Source organism: Quercus lobata, chromosome 2, assembly GCF_001633185.2.
Source record: "Quercus lobata isolate SW786 chromosome 2, ValleyOak3.0 Primary Assembly, whole genome shotgun sequence".
NCBI classification, from domain to species: Eukaryota; Viridiplantae; Streptophyta; class Magnoliopsida; order Fagales; family Fagaceae; genus Quercus; species Quercus lobata.
In genome coordinates this window covers 61,688,652-61,695,850 of record NC_044905.1, presented here as the reverse complement: position 1 = coordinate 61,695,850, position 7,199 = coordinate 61,688,652, and the positions used below count along the sequence as shown (strand labels likewise).

At 35.5% G+C, this 7,199-nt stretch overlaps 1 pseudogene; it reads left to right on the top strand.

Moving 5' to 3' along the window:
* Positions 1-3,991, top strand: LOC115967986 (annotated as a pseudogene).
* Positions 3,992-7,199: the final 3,208 nt, after the last annotated feature.

The window sequence follows — 7,199 nt, the reverse complement described above, 5'->3', positions numbered from 1 at the left end:
ATGGCCAGCTTGTTCTTCACTCTGTCAAGCTTCAAGCTAGGCTCTATCATTTATGCATCATTGGTCGACCTCACCACCGTACGTGTCTCAGGCTTGACAAACACTATGGCTCATACTAGAACTCCCAAGCCCATGCAGATCTACAAGGTCCAATAATCTTTATCCCTAAAAAACAACAATTAAAAAGCCACTTATTATAAAATTAACTTATTTTACTATTCAGTTTATTTTTGTTATTATTATAAACATTACTGGACTTTTTAGTACTATTTATAAGTCTCACTGTATTATTTCAGTTAACTTTTATTAACTTTTATCTTTATTTACAATACTTACAACAAAAAATTTTCAATTTCAACAAAATAAATGAATTCCAAATAAACTCTAACTCTGTCTCTCCCAGACAAAGTATGCAAGTGACCATGTAGACTTATCTCACCAGGTCGCTTGCTACTATGCCAAGGACGTCTGAGACTTAGCCTTCTCGTCTGGCACATATGCGCTTCAATCATTTCAAGTTTAAATGAAGTATCGCTGTACGTAAGGTTTAATTATTAGTATTTGTCTTATCAAAAAAAAAAAAAATTTATTAGTATTCGACCTTTTCAATAGAACATGTGTGATAATTAGGCTGTGTTTGGTTCTCGTAAAATATTTTTGAAAAAATATTTTCAAGTGTTTGGTTGCATTATGAAAATTGTTGTAGAAAATATTTTCATGTGCTTGGTTCTATTCTGAAAATGCTATTTTTCTACAAATTTTTTATATTTTCTCAGCTATTTTCTCAGCATCCTAACAAATTTTATTACAGAAAATTTCAAAATCACAGCCAAATCCCAATCCACAGAACAAATCACAGCCAAATCCCAACACCACACACCACCGAAACTCCAATTCAACCCACGACAGCAAACTCTGGCAATTAAAAGCCACAACCACCAAAACACCACTACCACACCACCAGAACAACAACAAAAATCAAAATCACACAGAAATCAAACTCACAGAGAGAGAGAGAGATCGGTGGGTCAAAGGCGAGATCGCGCGGAGGCGAGATCGAAGGCGAGATCGAGCGGCGAGATCAAACGGCATGGTGCGATCGTCAGACTGGAGCTCGCGAGATCGAGCGGCGTGGTGTGATCAGTGCGGTGCTGCGATCAACGAGACCGGTGCGATCTGGTGCGTGCGATCATCGGACTGGAGCTCGGGGTTCGCCGACGACGTCGAAGGCGTGATCTTGGCTTCCTCTTCTCTCTCTCTCTCTCTCTCCAGAAACCATTTGAAGTGAAAATAGGAACGGAAATGAATTTCTGTGGTCAAAGCTTCTTTTTCACGGTCAAATGAAAATGATTTCCGGAAAATTCTATTTTCAAAACCAACCAAACACCTGCATTTACGGAAAACCATTTCCGGAAGTGATTTTCACCCAAAACAAACACAGCCTTAGTCAAAGAAACATTACCCTAAACAATGACAATGAAGTGCTCCAATTAAATTGGTTAACATGGGCTAGTAGTAGTTGTTAAGAAATGGTTCACGCATTACATAAAAAATATCATAACCGTTTAAATTTACCTAGTCTTAACGCTATTTGCGAGAAAATACATAGACCAATTCGGTGACTCCTCTCTATAAATAGACATGTTCTGATCTGCAATATCATTCACACCTTAACCAAGAATTCAGCAAAAATAAACCAAGCATACAGCCTCAAATATGAAGAAACTTTTTACTTGCCTTCTAACTGTTGCGCTATTTGCTTTGGCATCCTCTCTTGCCTCTACTCATGATACCAGCAGTGACGGCTCCAGGAATTTTTCTTAGGATATTCCTTAAAAAACATAAATTATACAATTTAATAAAAAGAAAAATTCATATATTAACAACAACAACAACAATAATAATAATAAAAAACACGCAAAAACATAAAGTCTGCAATTGCCTTCTACAAGTTTTATATTTTGAAATCAATGCATGATAGTGTCATTATCAATGTTACAAGCTACATCTCTTTCAATGTACACAACCAAGTAATCATTCATCCACATAATGTAGAACAAATTATGGAGCAAAATTTAATTTTATTGGCACAAAAAAAAACTGAGGGTGTTTCCAATTTTTTTTTTGAAGGGTAGACAAATAAAAAATTTTAAATTATTATATATAAGAAAAAAAAATTCAGGTCAGGTCCTGGGATCACCCTGGCCTTAAGGTGGCGCCGGCTTGACCCTAGTCCATTGTAAGACTTTTTAGGGGTGTCAATGTTTGACCCAACCCGCGAACACGACACGAACTCAACACGGGTTTTTTCGAGTTAGGGTTAGGCCTTAATAGGTTTGGGTCATAAATGGGTCAACCCGAAAGCGACACGATAAAAAACGTGTTATAAGCGAGTCAACCCGTGTAACCCGCAATAGACACTTTTGACACGTCAATTTAATTGTGTCAACCCGAAATGACTTACTTAACATAGCCCATTTAACTCATATAACAAATAAATATTTATTTTATTTTAGATTTGTTAAATACCTTTCATATCCAACATATATTTTAAATTTGAAAAGAAAAGTGAGTAATTACAACAATTTACAAGGTATATAATTGGAAATTGAAACTTTACAGACCCTAGAATTATTAATACTTTTTTTTTTTTTTTTGGCATAGAACTTTGCATTTGACGAGTTCCAAGGATATTATATTTCTGTTGAACTATGTTATTTTATTTTTGTTAAACTTTGTTATTTTGAATTTGGGTTGAAGTGTATATACTTCTTTTGGAGTATAAAGAACTTATTTCTAGATGAATGTTATATTTTTGTTGAACTATATTATTTTGAATGTAGATTGAAGACTTGAAGTATATGCACTATTTTTTGGGATGTAAAAAAAATTATTTCTAAATGGATGTTATATTTAATATTATGCAGGTTGAAATAGGTTGTGTTACATTCGTGTCAACCCAACACGACTATTTTATTAAACGTGTCAAATGGGTTGGGTCAGGTCAACCCGCCTTATTAACAGGTCGGATTAGGGTTGAAGGATTATGACACGATTATTAAATGGATCAAGTTAGGGTTGAGCCATTTAGTCGAATACCCCTACCTCAACACAACACGAACCCGACATACTAACCCGAATTGACACCTCTAACTTTTGTGTTGCAGTTAACAATCCCAACTCTGCTGGTATGTACCTACTCTATCTATTTGATACGACTTCTTGGAGTCATTTCTAGCTAATTGGATTTATTTTTCTCGTCTAGATTCTACACATTAATGAAAACTTTCTGATATTGGGAATCTAAAAAATTAATGGAATTATTCTTAGAAGCGATATATAATATCTACATGAGATTTAATTTAAATTTTTTTTAACGTACATGCATGACATGTTATCATCCCTTATCATTGAAGCCTCACATTTGTGATATTAACAATCTTTTCATTTGCAGTATTTGTGAATGGAAAGTTTTGTAAGAACCCAAACCTTACTACAGTTGACGACTTTATCTTCATGGGGCTTGATGTTCCTAGAAACACCCTTAATCAACTTGGGGTCAAATGTCACTCTAGTAAACATGGACATGTTTCCTGGCCTCAACACTCTAGGGATAGTGTTGGCTCGTGTTGACCATGCACCATATGGCCTAAATCCTCCCCACATTCACCCTCGTGCCACCGAGCTTTTGATAGTCATAGAGGGTACACTTCTAGTTGGCTTTGTCACATCTAATCCTGATAATCGGCTCTTCACCAAAGTTTTGAACAAGGGAGACATCTTTGTATTTCCAATGGGTCTCATCCACTTTCAGTTCAATATAGAAGAGACCAATTCTGTTGCATTTTCTAGTCTCGATAGCCAAAAACCTGGGCTTATCACAATAGCAAATGCAACTTTTGGATCTAATCCTCCTATCAATCCTTATGTTCTCGCCAAGGCATTCCAACTCGACAAAAGTGTGATTAATTATCTTCAACAAAAAATCTAGTGTAATGATGAACCATTACACAGTTTCAATAAAGTTTGGCATTTTTAATTGTTGTATTTGAAAGTAACAATTTATTTATTTTTTATAAAGGTATTATGATTTGAATTTGTAATTTCTGTTTTATAATTATTACTCTCCATTGTCAGATATTAATTAATTTTTGGTATAATTATTATCAAATAAAATCGTTGTTTATATGTTTTAACAGTATGACAACGGAAGAATAAATACACAACTAAACCTCAATTAGATATTGCTGTGACGTTCAGTATAATCACATATTAAGCATATTTTCCATTTGTTCCGCAATTGTAAATATTTTACACATGTTTCATATTCTTCTTAAATGGCCAATGGAATAAAGCAATATCAATTGCTATTGATGATAGTAGCTATATAATAATGGGATATTTTAGAGAATTTACGTCATAAAGTTTCCAATAATATTTTTTTTTGAATTAAATTAATGTTTAGAAGGACAAAAGGTAAGTTCGCAATCTATTCAAAAAAAAAAAGGTAAGTTCGCAAAAGTAAAAAGAACTGAGCCAAACCCACTTTTTGTATCCAAAACAAATTCACCACGAACCATGCATGAGTAATCGTAAAAGTTGTTACTTTCATAAAATTGAGTTGATTATCCAGGCACTACAATGATTGTACATCAAGATCATCTCTGTATTGTTAGATATCTCATGTGCAACTTAATTTCCAAGTTTTCCATGTTGAATCACCATACTTCCCAATTGACTACCTCTCCAACATCACCAAATTGTAAAAGCGTTGGGACCTTTAGAATTTAGAATTTCATATTTTATCCTCCACTTAAATTTTTGTCTACAACGCCTCTAATAGGAAATTTGGATTTTTTTATTTATTTTAATTTAGAGCCTTTTTTGGGGAATTTTTTAGAACATTTTTCTAGCTATATAAAGGAGGTCAATGTAAATAGTTTACATTTTAAAGAAAGTGGGCGTCTTATTCTAAAATAGAGGGGGAGGTGAGTGTAATAACAGAAAATGTCAGGGCAGTCAGTGCAATTTTTCCAAGATTTTGATAAAATACAGGAGGAAAAATAGCAAATTAATACCCTAGATTATATGATTTTCCAAAACAAATGGTAAAGTAAAAACTCAAATTAAGACGAATACCTAAATAGTAGTTCCTCTAAATCTTAAATTTCCCTTCTTAGTAGTTCCTCTAAATCTTAAATTTCCCTTCTTCTTGCCATTTTTTTTTTCTTTTGTTATTTTGTTCTTCTCTATTTTGAAGCTTGGAGTAGAGTAATTGTTGTCTATTTAATTTTTAATTGGTGTCAAATTTTACACCACGTGTTCAATTTATTTTTCTTAACTTTGGTGTCAAGTGATCCATCAGAATGCTTATCATTGATTGATTGAAGTTGAAATGATCACCTTAATAATTTAAGTAAGACTAGTTCATCATCACTACTATTGAATGTTTTTATACGAAAGCACGACTTACAACCTAATTCTCTTTACAAGGAAAACCAAATAACATCACTTAACTCTAATATTTTTGAAAATTAATATTAATATCTTTAATAAATTATTTTAAAAATTTTACACTACACTTAACCAAAAAAACAGAAGAATTTTGTGTTTTTTTTTAGATCTCATCTACATCAAAAGTTAATCGATGATTCTAATTGTGGGACCCAATAATCCGTGGGCCAGGTCCATTTACTTGTTGGGGTCCAAAGGCCCAAGCCGAGGAAGGTGATGGCCCAGGCTCGACAATACAAATACGAAGTACCCTTGGGACACAGCCGATGACGATTCAGTCCTCGGCATAACCGAGATCTCACAAGAGGAAAGGGCAAGAATGGTATAGAAATAACTTTGGAAAAAAATCTAAAATATCTATGACATTTAGAAAAGGGTACGCTGGGGAATATAATGACCAGGGAAAGCTGCCCTTACTGCCATTCAATACTCTGCACCTGACAAAGCCATACTCTCGATCTTTTTCAACCACTCCCAACCACTCCGGGTATGGGCTGATGGGACAAGTATCAATCTTGGAATGTCGATCCTACACGTGGACGAAGGATAAAAAAACACAGGCTAGTATAAAAGGGAAGGTAAGTAATTCATAGAGGGGGCTGGGAAAAATGGCCAAAAACCAGAGCCTCCCAGCCCGCCTCCAAGAGAAAGACTCCTAAGGCGAAGACGACTTAACCATGTATGCATATCACGTAAAACCCACCGTTTGGCGACCAAAACCTAGCCTTTCAAACCCACGCTCTACAAATGATATTGTTTGGGCCTTTTTACGTGCGAATCCAACACTGTTACGGTCCGTCACGAATCGCGTCCTTACAATTGGCGCCGTCTGTAGGGAAGGCTTATGTGTTGGCATAGGCGATAGGTCGAGAGAGTTCTCTTGTCATTTCTAACAGTTGGTTATAGAGTTCTAGTGTAAAGTTCTGCTAGGGGCTATGGGTCTTGATTAGGGGCTACGCTTAGTAGCGTCAATCGCATGGATGGTTCTAGGAGCTTGGCCGAGGAGATAATTCCCCTAAAGCCAAGATCCCACTCCAAAAACTGAGTTTTGGACAGAACCAAGATATTGCATGGTCCTCGGACTCAAACCTTTGGAGAAATCAACTACTTGGATGAGAAAACTGAGTTTTGGACAGAACCAAGGTATTGCATGGTCCTCGGACTCAAACCTATGGGGAAACCAACTACTTGGATGAGAAAACTGAGTTTTGGACAGAACCAAGGTATTGCATGGTCCTCGGACTCAAACCTATGGGGAAACCAACTACTTGGATGAGAAAACTGAGTTTCGTAAAGTCGGCTACTTAGTAAAAATTCTAAGTTACTCAATCCTCGACTCAAATACTATAAAATGTTAAAGCTATTAAAAGTGTTAAGAAGATGGTAAAACGCCCCACTATTCAGCAACCTACAGGGGCTGTTCATTTTGCGGGTGGTATGTCTTCGAATGGTTACTTCCTACACCGTATCGAGCATTCAGTTGTCGTCTCGGCTATTTTTGGGATAAGTGTTGTTTTCGCAGGTTGGCGTTGTTGTGCCAAACAAGTCTATTAAAATTATGATAATATCTTTTTCTTAGCAAATATTTTGACCCTAGGCGTCATTAATTCAATGCTATATTATTGTGCCGAACAGCACTTGCAAGTTCATAATAGCGCCTTTCTCTTTGATAAGGGATTACGGCC